Raw genomic sequence first — 17,424 nt, forward strand, 5'->3', positions numbered from 1 at the left:
GCAATGCTTCATGGGTGTTTAGTGGTTGGCTGTGCAAGATGGCTTTACAATTCTGGGTGAGGGGTAATCCTTGCCATCACACCACCAGGCAATGGTGTACAGTGTGATTCAGGAATGTAGTGTCTGCAATGTCCCACACAGATGGGTATTGTATGAACTGTCCTGTCATCCTGGTTGCCATTGTGTATGGCCATTGCTTTGCAATGCATGCCATGTCCGTGTTTGATAGTCCTTGCCATGGACATTGCCTGGGATGTGCACGTCCCACAATAATGTACAGTGACATGTACAAGTGTACCTGGTTTGGCTGGCACATGTCTACAGATTTATCATCAGATATGCCGATACTGTCCTGGTGTGGCAGGACCTGCTAATAGCAGGTTTACCCTGCACCTACATTGTTACATGCTACAGGTATTCCCTGATGTCAGTGGCATCTGTCCATACAGGGCATGTGTGTAATGCATTGTATGTCCTTTGTGGATCACATTTGATGGCACCACATATGTTGCAGGCATCCAGTGGGGAACATAGTGAAGGCACATTCTCCGCAATTATGTGCCTATTGTACCATTGGACAGAATGCCATGCCTTCTGCAGCCCACTGCACTCACACCATGCCTACTATCTTTCATCAATGTGCAGGGTACTAGCAACATAGCGTGATATTCTAAGCAAGTGTGTTTGTATATGACACATGGGTTCCAAACGTATTCTGGGTAATAATAGGGTTGCATACTTTGTTCACCAGACCTATTGCCAGATGTAGGGGTATGGCTTGCCAACCCAGTCCCTTGCCTGAATGATATCTGTACTCCTCGTGAGGTGGACATTGCAACATATGATATCTGCACTCCTCGTGAGGTGGACATTCTGACATATAATATGGCCACCATATAGGAAAACTACAAAAAACGCTCCCCAACATGTCCAGTGGTTAGATACTCACAGCCACCTCCACACAGGCTCTGTCTCTCTCTCACACACACACACACACACACACACACACACACACACACACACACACACACACACACACACACACACACACCTGCCATGTCTTGGAATCGAACTCTTACCTAACTAGTTTATCACAGTACAGTATTAAGCAATTATAGCATGTACTATAGAGATTACTGGGTTACAGCACTCCCAGAGGTGTATTTCTAGATGGGTGACATCAGCAGGATTGCCAAAGGTGAGTATGTGAATCATAAAGACTGTGCATACTCTAAAAAGCATTGTTTATTTCTCAGGCAGACGCATACACACCCTTGGCCTGTCTGGGATTAGTACACCTATCAAACTAGTTTATCACACTACAGCATTATGCAGTTACAGCACGTGCTATGGAGATTACTGGGTCACAACAGTCCCAGAGGTGTATTCATAGGTGGGTGACATCAGCAGGATTGCCAAAGGTGAGTATGTGAATCATAAAGATTGTGCATACTCTAAAAAGCATTGTTTCTTTCTCAGGCAGACACACACACACACACACACACACACACACACACACACACACACACACACACACACACACACACACACACACACACACACACACACACACTTGCCAGTATTGTGCATACACGTCTTGCCAAAGGTAACTAGTACAGTGGTATGCAGTTGGGATATGTGCCACAGAACACATACAAGTACACTTACTCTGATTCCACGTCTGAGCTGGGTGACATCATAGGACTGATCACTCGGAGTGGGGAGGGGGGAAAAGAGGTTTAGCAGTTGACAAGGATAAAGGCCAGTGCAAAAGGCGGTATCTCATTGGAATGCAGCAAAACTCACTGTCATGACAGGATGCAGACAGAAATATACATATCCAACCATTTGCTGACACATACACACAGACACTTGCCAGTAGTGGGATCAGAACTCCTGCCTATTTACAGATCACTATTATAGTACCACACAGTTATGAGACGTGCCACAAAGATCACACATTACAAGGCAGTCAGACTGCCCTTCTAAGATTGAGGACAACAACAGGGATACTGAAAGTCAAGATGTACATAGCTGTAAACCTGTGTATTTAAAGTAGGAGTCCATTACAACCTGTATGCACAAACAAGACATCATCTGAAGGTAAGACATAGGTAGGTCTGAGAGGTATAGTTGTAGCACAACAAGACCTGCACTGGAGTATACCTATCTGTGGAATGGGCAACTACTATCACTATGCAGGGTTACAGTGGTCATGCTCATACACATAGAATCACAGAACTTGCTTGGATGCATTGACTCCAATTACACAAGGTGACAGTGGGCATGCTCATACACTTAGTAGCACAGGGCCACTTGGGATGCACTATGACTACAACCACACAATGTTATACTGGGCATGCTCATACACTTAGAAACAAAGGGCTTGTTTGGATGCACTGACTCAAATTTCACAAAGTGCCAGTGGGTACGCTCATACACTTAGTAGCACAGGGCTGTTTGGGATGCACTCCGATTCTAACCACAGAAGGCCACAGTCTGCATGCACATACATGTACATGTACAGAACACATTTTAATGGACTCCTATTGTAAACACACAGGTTTACAACTATGTACATCTTACCTGTCAGTATATATGCACATCATACTGGTTGACTACCAGATACCTGTATGTGGCCCATAAATTATATATCTGTGTCTGTGCTGTGTGATACACATGTATACATGTATATGAAGTACTGATATATATATATATATATATATATATATATATATATATATATATATATATATATATATGGTATACAAAATCATGCATGTGTGGACGTACAGACAATTGGTTAACTGGGACACACAGGCAGATGCTACCTACAGCATGTGTCACATACTTTGTTGCCCTGACAGGCATACGTTGATAGTAGGTTGTGGATAGTGGCATTATACTTGGAACAGTGGCATGTGCAAGCCTAATGTGAGAGCCCCATCGTGTAATGGTACTGAGGTGCAGGTGTCAGGATGACCTCTCCCTGCTGTGTTAGTAGTTGTCATTATTAGTAGGACTGCTACACTACGTATATCTCACATTGGTCATATACACAATGTCTGCTGCTGTCCATCACCTTAGATGTGGCATTTGATAACAAGCACATTACTGCCGCTCTCAGTGATGTCATGGTACAAGTGGCAACTACTTGACCATAACAATGAGCCAATGTCCTGCTGTTATTATGAGGTTGTCCAGTGTCTGTCATTATGTGCTGTCATGACTGAACGACAAGCCTTAGACACCAAGCACATGCATCCATGTTTCAAGCGAGTGTGGATAATACCTAGGTTGCAGTTACCCATATAGTCACATTCCAAGGCAAAACTCCTACACACAGAAGTAACACTCTGACACCTACAAGAAAATTGCATTGGATGCTTATGCTAACCAGTGCTATATGTGTGGCCTTCATAATCCATTTGGTCAATGTAGAACCTACAATGGGGAATACTGACATCTGTGCAGTGAGGAACACCTGGCTGAAGGCTCTGTAGTGCACAGTTGCACTACCACCATATATCTCAGATACAGACATGTGGCCCACAACACTGGTACAGACTATTCCAGGTGGTGGTGTCCACATATTCATAAAGGCTACTCACATGTGAAGACTATTACTCCGACATAACTCACCACAGATGAGTCAGGTACAGGTGACAGTGGCAAACGCTGCATTCTAGGTTGTAGTCTCATACACATCCACCACCTTGTCCCCAGACTACCAACGCACATCCATATTTGGTATGACATAGGATGGTAGACCACCAGATAACCTTCGATTGGTGGACTGTACCTAGGCCTACATCAGCCATGCAAAGTACCCATGTAGTGCCACAGCTGTGTTATGCAATGCAATAATACCACTGTTTGTAACCAGGTCAGTTGTACACATAACAGGGTCCCTTGGATGTTGCCAGCATTAACACGGTTGACTGTTGCTGTACACCAGTAAACAACACACTCATGTTTGTATATGACCTAACTGTACCTGCCTTGGATATGTACATCCCACACAAATACAACAGAAATGGAATTGCCATAGCTGTTGGTATCCTTTTTACATACAGGTGACTACATTCATTACACACATGCACGTGGCAGATAGCATGCTAACAGTACATATGGTTTGATATCTATGTTAAGAGAGGTAATATTCCCTCTCTACTGGTCACCCATGACCCCTGTCATATCATACAACAACCCATGTGGCATGTATGTCATTAGACATGTCCACCTAATGCAATGCCTATGAACATACCTAAATAACAAGATTATAGGACCTACACAAGGCCTGTATTGACAGACTGAGGGACATACAGCTCTGCTCTGTATGTTCCTAAGTAGTCACAGGTGATATGTTCATGACATGTACAGCCATGTGTGGCCACAGCTCCTACATATACCCCATGTCAACAATTGCAAGCCATGCATGCTGTGTGCTGTCTGGACATTAGCCTTAGTACCACAATAGCCAGTACATGCTGGGTGAGATGTTTACAAGCCACAGACCTTGCACATGCTTGAATGAGTGCACTGCCTAGCTCTAACAGAGCACATTGCTGGCACTCTTCCAGTACACATGAGGTGTGTGTGGCAAATATGATGTGCTCATTGTTGACCATTACAGTACCATGGCTTCACCATGGCACTGTCAAGTAACAGTTTGTAGGAGCATGACATGGAATAATGCTGTGTGTGTCATGCTGATATGTGCTGTTGTAATATATGCACACTTGGCTACTCAGTGAAAGTGGTGGTGTCCTACCAGTACATGAATACAACATCCATTATGGTGTAATGCTCGGCTATGTTTCACACATGGTGTGTGGAAGGTGTGGAATGTATCCTCTTGACCTGCTAGTGCACATACTGATGTAGACCGCATATGTGTACATGTACTGATGTTTGTGTAGATTCCATGTGTGTGCAGTGTCTGATGTCTGAAGCTGACTGTTGTCTTAGTACATCATGCTGTTGCAATACTGCCTCAACATTGCCAACTGTATATGGTGATATGCTCTAAGTACAGTAAGCCGTACATGAGGTATGAGCAAATGTTTGGACATGACTACTAAGTGGTGGGGCTTCTTTGCAGATGAATGATTACTGAGGACAGCTCACTGGTGTGTTACAACCAGTCCTACAATAACCTGTGTACCTGTTAAGGTCAGGTTTTGTTAATTGAAGTGGAAGACAGACAATGTAGAATGCTGTAAGGGTGACATTGAAGGCAAACCTCATGACACCTATAACAGTAATACCTCCCCTGTGCATATATTGCGCATATATCAGCACAGTTGTCAAAGGACTCAGTAAGCATTGTATCGGATGTGATAGTGCTGTACGTCTGCAGTACCTATCATGAGATTGGCAGGTGTTTGATTCATAGTACTGGCACGTGTGGGTGTGTCCATATATGTCACATATGATTGGGAATACATCCCACATGTTATCACTCTCCTGAACACTATTGTTGACACCAGTACAGAGTGAAGTGTAGAAAGAAAGGCATAGGCAGGTAGTTAAACCTCACATATGCTGTATAGTGTCTGTATGTGTGTGGCATAGGTGTATATCTTTGTGAATGCCAGTGTGTGTGTGTGTGTGTGTGTGTGTGTGTGTGTGTGTGTGTGTGTGTGTGTGTGTGTGTGTGTGTGTGTGTGTGTGTGTGTGTGTGTGTGTGTGTGTATGGCTGTCCGGTTCCTGGCGTGAGACTGTATTTTACCATAGTGAAATGTTAATGCCCCCTCCCCCATCCACTCAATGCAATCTAGCATCCCTGTTGATATCATCAATCGCAGATGGGCATACTAACCGCCTGTTAACATGTACACCCTGGGGTGTGACCTGTTGTTACATAACCTACTGATGGACCCTCCTGCCCACATACACTCACTGCACTGTAGTATCCCTGTCAATGTCCTCGATCTTAGGCCATTCCAACTACCTGTACATGTGTAATCTCTGTGGCGTGTCTTGTAATTGCGTAGTACTATAATGATGGTATGCACATAGGCAGGGGTTCTCATCTGAACACTGGCAACTGTGTGTGTGTGTCAGAGTGTGTGTTACTGTGTCTGTGAATCCCTGAGTGTGTGGGTGTGTCTGTGTTTGCATGCTGTCATGGCAGTGGGTATTACTGCTTCCCAATGAGAAGCCACTATTTCCACTGGCCTTTACCCTTGTCATCTGGCATACCACACTTTTACCCACTCCGCACTCCAGGTAACTATACCTGTGATGTCACCCACTATGGATGTGATGGCTCTGAACACAGTAGCTTACTACACAGCTATCATGCTCTTGGATCATTAGAACAGTAAACATAATTGAAACATGGGAGAATATAACTGTGATGTGGAAGCTACAAAGTGCATGCAGGTATTGTCATACTGACCTGTGGGTAGTCAACATGTACATATGGGACTCCCACACACACAAACATCCCCCGGCACATGCAACTACACCTGAAAGAGGAAGGCAGAACGTCAAGATCAACATGCTGTTAGTGCTGTTACACACGATGCATACTGTCAAACGTACAAAATGCATTCTAAAACTGCAATACATGGTATGTCTGCTGCCTGTCAACACTACTCAACAATATTAATCTACAACTGTCTACCTAGTATGCTCATCCTGTGCATCAGACCATATGAACATGTCCCTGCACCGATGGTGTGGATGACAGGGATGTGGCACAGGCATCATCATATGCACAGGGTGATAATGTTTGCCAGAGGCCTAGGCTGTGCCATTGGATGATATCATGTGTGTGTGTTAGGGCCTGTGATATCACTGGGTGTGTGTGGATGTTATGCGTGTGTGTGTGTTGAGGTGCCCTACATTTGTTTCCAGTGTGTGTGTATGCATGCACACAGGTCTGGCATGTGACTGGCCTACACAGGGGTATTACTGACAGCTGCAGACTGTACAAGGCAAGTTTCACAGTTCACAGTGTCCAGCCATGGTCACTTGACCTGTGCCTGCCAGGAGTTGCACAGGCACTACCAGGCAGAGGTCCAGATTGGGTACCGTCTGATGACACATGTTCACTGGAATCGTGTCCCTGTTGGGACCATCCAGGACCACATGCACATGGCCTGCTGTGTCCTGGTGTGGACTGCACAGCACAAGCTGCACTGCTGCTGCTACTGCCACTATGGGAGCAGGCATGTGCAGTAGCATGTTCACATAGACCTTCAACAGGTGATGTAGCTGACCTATGTCCATATGCCCGATACCTCACTCCCACCAGATATTCCAGCATAGACATTCCACGCTCGAGGATTGACATGCCATGGTCAAGGACTCCCACCATGTCACCCAATCATCAATCCAAAACATCTGCAAGATGATGGTGAGCATTTGCAAGTGCCTGGATGTTGTCAGTTAATAAACAGACAGCAGCCCTCTGAAGCCTCAGACCTTCTCTGCTGTGCCATTCAGCATGTGCCTGTGCCTCCATTACAGCCCAAAATATGCATCTGGTGACTTCAGCTGATGTGCTTGGTCTCGCAGGGGCATGTTGGCCAGTGGTCCTCCTACAAGCAGCGCTGGGCACATGCCTGTGTGGGACATCATCAGTCTGTTGACTGGGATCATGGTGTGCAGGCACACCTTCCATAGTCACCACACTTCCTTGTTCCATGCTACCACCTGCCAACTGTCCTTCCTCTATGGCCGATGGTGATGGGGTATGTGCAGGCAGAAGAACTGTGTGCGAGGATGAGATAGAGACAGGTGGAATGGCAACCAATGGCACAGCTTCAGCCCCTGATAACCCTGCCTGTGCCTCAATCATACTATCATCATCACTGCTAGAGTATGTGGGGACACTAACATCAGATGGACCATAGGAGGGCAATGCATCTACACCAACACCTTTAAGGGGAAGACAAGAACTGTACATTGCAAGTTATACCAGACACACACAGACAGAAAGACAGAGACACACACACACAGACAGACACAGACACACACACATAGACACAGACACACACAGACAGACACAGACACACACAGACACACAGACACATACACAGACACACAATCACAGACACACACACACACAGACACACACAGACAGAGACACACAGGCAGAGAGACACACAGACGGACACACACAGACACAGACAGACACACAGACACACACAGATAGACACACACAGACAGACAGAGACACACACAGAGACAGATACACACACAGACACACACAAACACACACACAGACACACACAGACACACACGCTACATGCAGGTGATATGGCAGATGGCATTCAGCTTAGACAATTATAGTTTCAGCTTAAGCAATTATAGTAGTAGTTATCATACATCCCTGAGTTGCACACAACAGCATGCATGTATTATAGCAGACGGCATGCATCTTACACAATTATAGCGGTGGTTAGCATACATACCTGTATTGCACCATTTGTGTTAGTAGCCTATGCCCCATACCTGCAACACAATGCATGCACTTTGTACCATTGCACTGCAATGCCATGGTGTGTGCAACATACACCACATGTTAACAGACCATTGCTGACCTTTGTACATCTGCCACTGATGCTTTGTGTTGGCCACCCCCCCCTATGTGTGAGGACATGAGCAGTAGGGTATGTCGACTGCATACTATGTTTGCCTGTGCCCTAGCTTACATATCTCCCCCAAAGCAGTGCATGTCTGTTTAACATTATTCCACATACCTCTGAGCTGAGTGTAGACACTGTGCATGTGGCTGTGCACACATGTTTGACATGGCTGTCCCTACTTTGCAATGGTACCGCAGACCAGCACAGGTTTACAGTACACCAACCTGCTGTGTGGCATATGACCTTGCCAATCACATGTAGTATGACATGTCTTCTGCTGATGTGTTGAATGACATGCATACATGTGTAACACAATGGTGTCCTTTCTAATCTACAGTATGGTAATGGTGTCCCAATGCAGGGACATGTTATACTAACATGGGCCTTCAGCTGATGCAATGTTGTCTGTCCACCCTACAAATATGCAGGGACATACTGCACATTGAGCTGATGTTCATAGCCATTGCAGGGCATCGTGTGGCCTCACAATTGCTATACAATGTGAGCTAATGACACAGTTCATAGCCATGACTATGTTCACATACAATACATATCTAATGTGGAATGTGACCCACGTCACTGAGGTGTATACACAATGAACCCTAATGTGGAATGTGTGACACAGGTCACAGAAGGGTATACGGATGGCACCCCTGCACATCTGCAACCATATTACTGATACCTGGCAACTATGTCCACACATGGCTAACTTACAAGTACTCTATGTCCCACATGCCATCTGTGTACCTCACACACATGAGGAGCAAGCATGACAGTGATGTCTGACACTAACAAGGTGAATGTACTGTATCTGTGGCTTGATGTGGATGTATGTGTATGTTGTGCAACACATGTATGTATTTGGATACTGTATAGGTGAATGCTTCCATGTCATGACACACTCCAGATGTTCAAGACATGTTATGTGGTGGTTTCCTGTTATGCCTACACAAGCTGTGCACAGGCCTGCATGATGTTTAGTGTTTCACATCTGCAATATCACCATTACACAAAGGCCATAGTTGTATTGTGTCGAGCCAATGTACAACAGGGTGTACACACATGTACATCACTTCTACTGTGTATGCTGCTTCATGTCTCTGGCCATCCTCCATGGCCATGTGTACACATGTTCAGTCCAATTGATGTGATGGCCATCTTATTTCACATGCCAGTGTTATACCATATGACATACACCCATAGATGTTATATGCTCCACTGAAAACAGGGTTATGCAGACAAAGGGTGGTATGTATGGGATGTGAGACATGTTTTGCAGGATAGTTGAGCAGTGTTGCAGTCAGCCCACCACATGTCATGGACATGTCTGATAGCACATGACATTGTGTGACATTCATAGCAAGGGTATACCCCACAAGGGTGTATCCTGTGGGCCAAGCATACTCCAGCATCAACACATTTAGAGTGTGTGCACACATATGCTCTCTGTACAGTACTGTTCATATTCCCAGCATGTGTAATGCTGATATGCAGTACCTGTCCCTACAGTGGAACACACCTCCACCATTGTATTCACTGTTGTCCACACATCTGGCAATGACAGTTGGAAGGTTTAGTGTAGGTGCTTCATATAGTCTTCAATTGTTTCACATAGGTAAACAGTGTGATGCATTGCAGGTCTGACCAGTGTCCATTAACAGGACCACCATACATTATGTGTACGTGTGTTATGGCAGATAGCATGCAATTAATATGTTCCGTGCATTATCAAACCTGGTAAATAATAACAATCTCACCTGACACAGGCTGTTGTCACTGCAAAATGCCAGAGGTACCTAAACAGGAGTGTCACAGCAGTAAGATCATTATCCACACCTGTGTGATAGCTACAGGGTGCAATGTCCATGTTAGCACATAAGCCAGTACACTACACTATACTATGGAGTATGCACATCTGTGCATACATAGAGTAGCAGACTATAGTATGTGGCATGTGTGCATACATGCCTTGCATATGATGTTACATTACATATTGTTCAGTAACACATGTAACTATGTGACATATAGTTGTGTGTTATGTGCAGTAGTGACTTACCAGGCAACTGCAGGCTCGGTGATTGAGAGACACCCACCTCCACAATACCAGCTAAAGCTTGTGGATGGAGGTCTGCAGGTGTCCCCAGGTTGGCCAGTAGCTCCTTGGTATGTATGAGAGGGGGCTGGGTGAGTTGCCCCCCACCTATTGCACCTTGTTCCCTGGTGATTGCATTAACATGCTGCTTCACCCATCTTATCAGGTCAGTGCAGTGTCGGTGCACTTGCTGATAGGTGCGATTGTGACCGCCAACATCATTTACCCTCCTGCAGAGTTCCTCCCACAGGGCAACCTGCTGCAATGCATCCTGTGGCACATGGTTGAAGAGTGTTGTGTAGTTGTCGAAGAGGTATGGGATAAGGACCTCATCCTCCAAGCATCTGTATGCTGGCAGTCTGCTATATGGCATACCTGAAAGACATAACAATGGAGACAGGTCACAGTAACTCACAGAGAAGTACAGCAGTACAGATAAACATACATGTGTATCACATTTATTAAGATTACAAATACATCTCTGTAAATCTACATGACACTAACACCACTGACATGTATAAGTCACACACATTTGACACCTACTGGTGATGTGATATTATCACCATATATGTGTGTGTCATGTGATGACATTGTTCATACACCATGTGCATGTTCTCTTGAAGTGGGCATGTCTGTTTGCCTGTAGTGGTGTCTTTACCTATCAGCACATGCCTGGATGTCTTCACATTAATGCAATTGACCTTAATGCTTTGTGTATGTCACATATAAAGTCATACATAGCCATTAGGGACATGGCCTATGACCCTGCAGACCTGCAAGCATGTATGTGTTTTGCCATATACATCTACATGGCACCATACAGCTGTGTAGCATCCTCCCATGTATTTCCTGTGCTGCACATGTGTAACACATGGGACAATAGCTAGCCTGATGGTATTTGCAGGGTTAGATAGCAACTATAGCATGTATGGTCATAGTGATCTAGTAGGCTATATGCCCTGGGCCATTTATGAGCTTAGGCAGACAGGTAAGTTTCAGTGGCCAGTTCAAGCAGTGCCACAGAACTGATACACATGGTTACTGATATATTTGGCATGTGGTCATCACACCATGTCATAGAGAGGGGCAAAGTGCAGCTTCGCTGAACAGGGATGCATAGTATGGCAAGAGTATGTTAAGTGTATGGGACAGGGATCTGTCAGGCATGTTGTGATCCTTGTACTAGAAAGGTGGATGTCCATGACGTATGTGTTTATTTGGGATCAGGATGTGTTAAGTGTAGCATGTCCAACACCTCTGGGTTGGACATGGCTTTATTCAGGGTAGGCTGCATGCTACATAGTGCGGCTAGGGATTTTGAGGGGCAGTGTAGGCCATCTACACATTGGCAATAACCCTTAAAGGAAATATGTGATCTATCATGGGTCACACGGGTGTTGAGTATGGCTGAGCAGTTATTTCTATATTCCTGGATGGCACCCTGTCATGATTAGGGGTGCCACATATGACTACCTGTCTTTTGTGGTGACATAACTATCAAAGGGAAGTACTGTCCAGCTGCATCCCATACACACAGTTGCCATTATGTTGACCGCTGCCTAGGTGGTAGTTAATGGGTACAGGGTTTGTAACATAGGGGATGACAATGCAATACTTAGCTGTCAGATTGTGGCCATACATCACACACCACACATCTGACACACTAAGGCCCTTTTGTATGTTGAACACAGCATACAATGAATCAACTATTGCTCCTAGTTCATAGTCATTTGCAAACATCAATATTTTATTTATTTATTTTATTTTACATTTGTTGACCGGGCTAGTCCAGCTGGATATATGTCCATTTTCAGTGGAGGCCCAGGGAGAAAAGCTCCACAAATTACAACAACATAAAAGGTCAAGACAAAGACAATACCAGTATAATTTGGTACATAAGTTTTAACAATTATAGTACAAGCCTAAGATTATATATTTTATATTTCAGTAGGAAAAAGGAAAAATTTATCTAAGAATAGATGAATAAGACTAATACATTTGTATTAGAAATGGTGTAGTACAAATCTTTATAACATATTACAAAATTAGATACACCTAGTAATTTATGATAAGAGATACTGAGGTCTCACAAAACCTAAGAAAGAAAAACACTAGAGATCAATAGAGTATAGAAGAACAGCAAACAAGGATGGATTTCTAGTGTTATTTAACACATAGGTTGTGATACTATATGAAGGTGTTTGATCATTCCACTGTATATACTTATTTACATGAGAAAAAATCCTAAGGAAGGTTAAGCTCACTAAAAATAGTGAGACAACACAAGATCATGATAGGCTAGGAATTGTGGTTGTCTAGTTAATAGTTAGGTACTTAGTCTGGGTTAACACAGGGGCATAGCCAGTGTGATTTGAGGTAGGGTTTAAGCTTGCTTTTAAATAAGCTGACAGAGGATATTGAGGTTAGCTGGCTTGGGAGGATGTTCCAGGCTTTACCTACTGTATTGGAGAACAAGGTGTCACCAGCTAAGTTGTTGGATTTTGATATTTGTACAAGTAGGTTATTAGCTGAGTAAGGTCTTGAGGTTATTATAGGGATGACTAGGGATGTAAGTATGGGTGTATTTTGAGGTAAATACAGGATCTTATGGGCTACTATTAATTGATTGAAAAGTATTAAATTTGGCAGCTCTAACCATCCTAACTGATTCAGATTGATACAGTGATGAGTTCTATAGGAGGACCCAGCTGTAAATCTGGCAATATTGTTGTAGGAGGATGTAAGTTTACTCAGATTACTTCTACATATTTTGGTATAGATAGGGGAGGCATAGAGCAAGGTAGAGATGAGGTGGGTAATGAGCAATAGTAACCCTGGCTGGAGGTGTAAGACAGGGTTTTATTCTGTAGAGGGAACCTAGTTTCTTGTTTACTATTTTTATGGTGTTATTAATGTGAGGTTCAAAGGACAAGTTGTTATCTATTAGTACCCGAGTAGTTTGGTGGTTGGTTCCGAGATATTATAGTTCCATCATTTGAAGTAATAGTAAAGTTAAGTGGGGAGGTTCTGGTGGGGGTAAATAGTAGCATTTTGTTTTTGGGGTTAAGGATAAGACGTCTTTGTAGGAGCCAGTTTTCAACTGTACTAAAGGTCATTTGGGTTAGTGACTGAAGTTCTGATTGAGAAGCAGCAGCGCATATGAGTGTGGAGTCGTCAGTGTATTGGATACAGTCAGCTTGAGGAATTACAGAATGAAGGTCATTTGTAAAGATGGAGAAGAGTAATGGGCCTAATATAGATCCTTGTGGGACCCCTAGAGTGACTGGGATGTGGGAAGATAAAGTATTTTCCCATAGTACAGCCTGTACAGGCTGATGCCTTCTGTATTAGTCTGTGTGGTACAGATAACAAAGAGGGGAGTACCAGGAATGACCCCTGTATTACTGTGGCTGGCACTGGTTTGATGTGCATGTATTCGTCAGACACCTTTTGTAGTGTGGGTTCTGCCAGCAGTCCAGTTGCCAACCACTCCTGTGACATAGGAATATACACCTAGTTTACTGAGTGTAGCTGGAACACAGTATGGGTGATGGTATCCTATGACCTGGCAAGGTCATGATATGCAGTGTGAATCAACCCTACTGTCATCTACATCTGTACCAAGTACATCAATTACAGTGACCACGGTTCATGGCTATACAGACCATACTCAGCAGGGTAGTTGTGCACTATGTCCCATTATCAATGGTGTCTCCCCCTTTGTGGGGTGTGATAACTGTTGCTGTGCACCATTCGGTGTGTACACAGCCTGACATGGAGCTATGATTGAACATGATGTGTATGTGGATAGCTGAATGTTCTTACATTTGTGTAGAATACACCCTGGGATGTTGACAGGTTCCAGGAAAGCTGTATGTATGGCTTTAGAGAGTGCAGCTTGTACCTGCATAGTCGTTAGTACAGGGGCCCCGTAGTGTACATGGATATATTCATAAGTGTACCTGTTGGGGGTAGGGTGGAGGTGGGAGTGGGTTTAGGTTCTCCGAGAACCTATCTGGATGAACGGTTGCTATTTCTGTAGGTGCAGTACTTCCCATGCCATAGTGCTGTGCAGCACGGCAGGTCTTGTTGATGCCATTATGATTCATGACACAGCTATAGAATGCTCTGTGCTTGGCCTCATAATATGTGGCTGATTAGTTTCACAGTAGCTTTGTGTGGTTTTATATGGTGTATCTGCATCTTATTAAGGCTGACCAGGGATCACCTGCACTCATGTGTGTTCACTCTTTCAACAGTTACTACCTTCTGTGGTACAGTTTAAAGCATGGTATCACCAGTTTGCCTACTTGTTTGTGTTGGGTTGAATCCTGGTTCTGTTTCAATGGCACAATCACTGCACATATGTGACTGCTTAAGGTTCATTTGTGTAGGATTCAGCATTTGCACATGCATTGTCCATCTGCATGGGTGCCATGGCACTCACCACTCTGCTCTTAGGAAACATAACATTTGCATTGGAGACTAACTATGTGTAGCATACTGTTAGCCCTGTTTGTGTGACTACTGTGATCCAGGTCAGTGGGGTCGATGGAATCCAACATGCATTGAGCGCAGGTGTTGGTACATGAGGAGTCTTCCCAGTTCATAATGGAATAGTTGAGAGTAGCCATTATTATGGTTCTGCCTCAGACCTAATCTTCCCCATTACAGCACATTATGACAGTTGGGAAATCCATGGCCTGGTGGGTGATCTGTCTCAAGGTGCATTTTGAATTCCACTTTGGCACAAAGGTAGTTGCTCAGCATAATGCATCTGATGTTATGCAAGTGCAATTAGCATGGGGGTATACATATCCTTCAGGAATATGGACACACCTGCAGCCCATGTGTTCCAATAAAAGATAATGGGCAAGAGGTGAGGTATGTGTTATAACATGGTCATGCAGGTGTGCTCTCCGGAGCATTGAAACATGTCTCAGCCACTGCACAGATATGTTCTCCATGTTAGGGATTGACATATGTGTGTCCGTATAGTGTATCTGACATGTATCATTGTGTAGCGAGACTCGCAGTTTATTGCTTGGCTGTCCCTGTAACAGCAGTGGACCTTCACTTGAACCATGCATGATGAAGGCACTATAGGGGAAGCATGAGCCCTAGGCAGTATCCCGATTCCCAGGGGTGACAGGTGCAGGCCCTCTCTGGCAAAGCATCATGGTCTGTCAACTATGTTATCCCAGGACAACAGATACTGGATACCCTGTGACATGCACCACTACTCTAGACAATTGTGGAATACAATCCTTTTGTCCCTGTACTGCAGTATCATTCTGGCCAATGGCAGAATGCTAACCAGGCCTTGGGACATACCTGCATGGGCTACAAGACCTGACAGTTCCTACATGTGTTTCCATGCAGTCCATGCTACTGCATCACAGGTCCTGCACAACAACATGGAATATGCCAGAGCCATGTGTATAGTTCAAAAGGTGGTCTGAGTGTATGAGTATGTGGCTAATCATGGCAGACAAGCAGCTAACAGTATGTATGCCCTTGTATAGGTTGGTGCGTAACATAGTGCTAGAGTTTGCATTCACAAATGAGTACTGTTGGGCATGTTTCCAGTCATGTGTTCACAGGTGTGGCACAATTATGCAAACTATGTCATACAGTTTGTGTATTTCGGTGTCTGTCTCTTCCTGCTTGGGGGGGGGGTCACTTGTTTGGCCAGATACTTAGACGCGTCTGTGAATGTGTATGATTTCCAGTAGTGTGTGTGCGTGTGTCCTTACTGTGTTCTGGTAAGGGTATGTGTTGGTTGTGTTGATGAGCTGCATATGTTAACCTACACCTCATGACTGTCCAGTCCAGTCATGGCTGTAGACTGGGCTGCCTTCCAGCTTACCCCTGTAGCTGTATCCCAAACAATGTGTGGGGCATGGTGTTAGGTGGGTCTGGCAGTGTACATGGCATAGAGATTACATTCCCCCAGGATGGCCACATACACAAAGCTGACATTAGGAAACACCAGTAGCTGACTAGTGGACATGCCTGCATGAGTAGTCAGTACTACAAGTATCAAGTACTGTATTTAGTGTACGTATTGCCTATGAAGATGTTATACACAGTGATGCTCACATGTAAATATTTGTGTTATGGACGTGACAACACTGGCTATTATGGAAACATTGTAGCTACCTTTAGCAGAAATCCTCCTCTGAGGAGCAAATCACATCCTGTTAGCTGATTACATATGATGCAAGTGTCTACAGGTCTGTTTCCTTCTCTGGGTATATACTCACATATCCACCAGGACCATGAGCTCTGTTGGGTACAGACACCCACTCTCCAAACAGAGTCATTTATCAATAGGCTCTGATGCCACTAGCAACATGATCAGGATATAATCAGACAGTGTGAGTCATCACCTATGATGTGGCTATTACACATGGGCAGCTGTCTCCTACATCTTACACTCCTACTGCAGATGTTACACTGGAGTTAAAGATGATATGCAACCTGTTTCATTACCAGTGCTGTGCACTACCCTACATACAGTATGTGCAGGCGGCTGTTAGGTTGGCAATGAGAGGTTGGGCTACACAAACCTGGTAGTTCAACCAATGTGCCTGTACTCTCAATATCCACTCTATGTAGGTGCGCATATAGCCATTTGGCCCAGCCCTGTAACAAGGCTCACTACACATTTGCATAACACATACACTACTGTTTCTGCTTGCAAATGATAGTAGAGAGGTGGATATT

The sequence above is a fragment of the Protopterus annectens genome, chromosome 10.part0, assembly GCF_019279795.1.
Source record: "Protopterus annectens isolate FY-2018-M chromosome 10.part0, PAN1.0, whole genome shotgun sequence".
Classification (NCBI taxonomy): Eukaryota; Metazoa; Chordata; order Ceratodontiformes; family Protopteridae; genus Protopterus; species Protopterus annectens.